This window comes from Cyprinodon variegatus, unplaced genomic scaffold, assembly GCF_000732505.1.
Source record: "Cyprinodon variegatus isolate N-32 unplaced genomic scaffold, C_variegatus-1.0 Scaffold630, whole genome shotgun sequence".
NCBI classification, from domain to species: Eukaryota; Metazoa; Chordata; class Actinopteri; order Cyprinodontiformes; family Cyprinodontidae; genus Cyprinodon; species Cyprinodon variegatus.
Window position 1 is genome coordinate 100,876 of NW_015151083.1, and position 4,494 is coordinate 105,369.

Here is a 4,494-nt window from a genome sequence, read left to right on the forward strand (position 1 = left end):
TATCAAAAAAGTACTCCAGAGTGTTGTTCAGCATGGGGGTGAGTAGAAAATGAAGGCTAATCATGTTTTGGGTGTACTATTCCTTTAAATGAGCAGGCTTCTGACCAGCATTGGAAGACAAAATGGAGACACAAAATTGCAAGACTGTTGTAAGCGTCAAATAAGTCTCAAAACCCTATATGCACTTGTAATGTGGTTGGAAAATAACTGAGGTTTTGTATGCATTTTAGGTGAGTTGTGCAAATGCATTTTAAATTCGTATGTGTAGGCATATTTTCACCAAATGTGATATGGAGGAAAACAGAGCCCACGGTTGAGGGAAGCACAGATTAAAAAAAACATTGAATAGACAAAGGGGTCCAAATATATAAAATAGCCAATATAATTGACTCCACTATCCAAGAGCAGGATGACTACCTTTAAATTAGCTAGAGAAAATATGGTCAAAAAATACTGCTCAATGCTGGAGGGTTCATTTAGAAATAATGTCAGCCTCATTATTGAGCTGTCAGAAAAGCTATGATCAAAGCTCTCAGTGAATCTAACTACAACACGTTCAGACAGCTGACTGGAGACAAGCCAACACCTCAGTCTGTGAAGCATAAATCAATATCTGAACATCTCAGAACACAGATTTGTCCTAAAAAAAAATGGAAATCATTGTTTTTATCAAGACATGTTAAAGCTACTGATCAGATCTTTGTATAAAGTAAAACAGAACTTCCGATTGTATCTTAATATTTTGAGTTTTAGATAGCAACAAGTGCACAAGTACATTCTGGAATGGAAAACAACTGTGGAACAACTGAGGTTTTATTTTTAATAGAGTTTGAAAGGAAACTGAAATTAGTGTGAAGGCTGTGTGTTGCCTTCCTGCTCAGCTTTAAAATGTTCCTGACACGATGTCTAACTTCAGTGATGATATCTTGTATTAAGGGTTAGAATTAGTCATGGGAGATCAGTAAAAGCCCTGGAGCATTAACTTGTCTAAATCAGTTCACTTGAGGATCGTTCTTTAAAACCATTCTGATAGAGATTCACCAAAGCTCAGAGGCTAAGCTTACCTATTTAATTTTCTTGTAATTTATTCCATCTTCATATAACATTTTGAAAGACAATTTAAACTGTTACAAATATGTTATTTTTATTGTTTGGGGGGAAAAAATATGATACTGATGCAGATGTTAATGTTNAAGCTTACCTATTTAATTTTCTTGTAATTTATTCCATCTTCATATAACATTTTGAAAGACAATTTAAACTGTTACAAATATGTTATTTTTATTGTTTGGGGGGAAAAAATATGATACTGATGCAGATGTTAATGTTTGAATCAAAACAGAATGATTTCTGTAACAAACTGGCACAACAGAGAAATGCATATCAATGCCACAATTAAATAAACAATTTGATAATCCACAAATTCATAAACACACTTGAAATAATAGACTTTATCAAAGATCAAAGACTTGATTTAGATCCTCCTTTGCTCAAAGACTTAAGTGAGCATCATCATCCTCTTTCTCCTTCTTTAAAGAAGCATCCTCCTTGGTGCCATATCTTTGAAGTATACTTAGATTGATTAAAGGCCAACCCTGAATCACAAACAGGCTTTAAGCTTTACTTTTTGAGTCAAATTTGAAACCAACATTACTCTTATTTTTTTTTTTTCACCCACAAAGCATGGTTATCTTCACTCATTCACAAATTACATCATTCTGTGTCTTTATAGAAAATATCTTCTGCACACCTGAGTCGAACAATTAGCTAATTAGCAGGAATCCGGAGAACTCTGCTCGATGTCAATACCTCAAATTGATAAGGACACTGAAGCCATAGCTGAAATGCATCTGCGGTTGCCATAGTTTTTCCTGTCTGAATAGTGTTGGCAATTAAGAAAGTGTTAAAACCAGGAAGAAGTATGTTTCCTATTGCAAATTCATTTAGCATAAGGGTTACACTATATTTAGTAGTGCCTATTCTTGCACACATTCACATGTTGATTGTGGCAAACTCCATTGCGTCCACAACGCCATCCAACGCCACTGTCGCCCCAATAGTGTCTTGTTCGACACAATGCAGGGACAGATAGAGCAGGGAGTCTTACAAGCAAACCAATGTTTACAGGACAAACACTTCATAAGCCAACTTCCCTCAGGAGGTAAAAAAAAAAAAAAAAAGTAAAAAAAACAAGAATATAATAAATTCAAACATAACAAATCTGGTATTTTGAAACATTTCTTTCTTTATTAAGGGAGCAAAAGCTACTGTAAACTAACAGGTTTCCAGGAAAGTAGGCCAATACTTTATCCTATGTTCACTATGAGCTGTCAGTGTAAAATAGCATATTAAGGCAAATTGTCATTATTAAAATATTTAAAAACAGCAACTGTAATGTGTTTGAAAACCCATTTAAAGTTTAATTTATGGCCTTACCTGCTATGTGGGGGAAATATTATTATTTTTTTTTTATTTAGGCTATTTTGGATGATGAAAGCAGATGATGTGTTTCATCGCCACATCTGATGTGACACTCATGCTTGGCTAAATTTGCCTACAAAAGCTGTCAATGATGTTTTATTTATCCAGTGCCAGTTCACAACAGTACTGCTATTGAATAAGCTTGAGATCCATTAGATTAAAGTCTCACTTAGGTATTTATCTGCTTTAATATCACTATGCAGAATGAAAGGATTGCAGGCTGATACAAAGACTACAACATTTTCAACACTTGAACACACTAATAAACTAAATCACTTAGTAAGCACTCATTCAGTGTGTGTGTGGAGTCACACTGGGGACATGAATTTGGCTTTTTTTCAATGCCATCTTTGGAGGGAGGTCAATTAAATTTTCCATATGAATCAAACATTTTGATACTCATGTCTTTGTTATAAATTTTGCTCACTGTGCGGCTTTTTGAATTCTTGCTTAAACCCTTATGATTAAACTTTAACATTATCTGTAATTGTTACACCGTTTGTGTGTGAGCATATTCTAAAAAAAAAAGAATACAATGAAGCATCTGTGTTTCCTGCAATATTACCTTGTCGCGTTAAATGTACAAAATCATGAAAAGGATGTGCATTTCATACTCAAGAATATTATTTCATCAATTGATTCACATCTACCTGATCTACTTGGAATTTCAAGTCTATATTTATCTTTCCAAATAACATAACATTGATTCTAGAAATTCATCAATATTTTGTTTTCTGTGAAAATCAGTGTTTTAGCTTTATGTTGTGATATCATCCAAATGCTGTAAGCACTCACCTTTATAATAAATCTTTGTACCATCTGCAAACAAAACAAACATTTATAAACTTTACCTATGGATCATAATGTTTGGATCATTTTCTAACAGTACTTAATATGTGCCATACGTTTTTCATATTTATTTTAGTTTTATCTAATAGTTTACAACAATTATTCTGTTTAGATTTCCTCAATATGTTTCTGTCTTTTTTTGTTTCTACTGTCCTATAGATTCCAAATTCAATGTATAGCGTGTCCTTTTTTTCCAGGTATCTTCAATCCTTTTGTGATCCATGGAGTATCAAATATTAAGCTTTTTTTATGGGAGATAGATAGATAGATAGATAGATAGATAGATAGATAGATAGATAGATAGATAGATAGATAGATAGATATGAGCAAACACAATCAAACTCTTTTCTTAGTTAATTAAAAAAAAACAGCATATCAATATCACATTAATTTATGTTATTGCAGAGAAAAGCCAATAGCAGGCACAGCTAGGGGTAAGAGTTGCATGTACTTTCAATCTTCATTATTTAAAAAAAAAAAGATAAAGGATGATCGTTTCAAGTCTAAACTTGTTGAAGCCTACAGTAATAGCTGAAATGTAAAAGACAAATATGAAATTATGAAACTGGGCTGAATAACATTTGGTATTAGCCCTGCCTCCAATTACATTTTTTAAATGATCATGTTTTCCGTTTTATTGATTAAACTCAAGCCCTAACAGATAGGTGGATATATAGACAGACAGACAACAGACAGATGGATGATATATGTTAAGCTGTTGACAACATCTCAATCAACAGATTGGATTAGACAAAGGGGCTTAATATGATATTATTAACAGAACTTGTACCAGCTGAAGCTAAACATATATTACTTGGTGAGGTAGAGCGTGATAGTCTTAAAAGAAACTTGTATTTATTTTTTGTACTGCTTCTGCTTAAATACTGTTTTGAGTGCGTTGTTCTTTCAACAGATGTTGAAGTCTATTCCAGTTGACATTTATTTGACCAATCAATTAATCCTATGAATGGTTTCAACCATAATTAAAATAAATCTTCTCAAGTTGTGGTTTACCAAAACAATCCCTTTAAAATGATGTTATCGCAAAAATAATCTTTGTTTTAAGGCTCCGCTCCACATCACGTTAAAATTGCGTGGTAGAAATATCTCACTTAAAACCTGAGCAGTTCAGGTTTTACATTCATGTCTTTAGGATCTGAAACC

General features: G+C 33.0%; 1 protein-coding gene across 1 annotated transcript in view; it reads right to left on the reverse strand.

Moving 5' to 3' along the window:
- The window catches only part of LOC107096524 (gamma-aminobutyric acid receptor subunit pi-like), a 63,011-nt gene that overhangs the window by 35,299 nt on the left and 23,218 nt on the right, over positions 1-4,494 (reverse strand). The gene's annotated exons all lie outside the window — the stretch shown is intronic.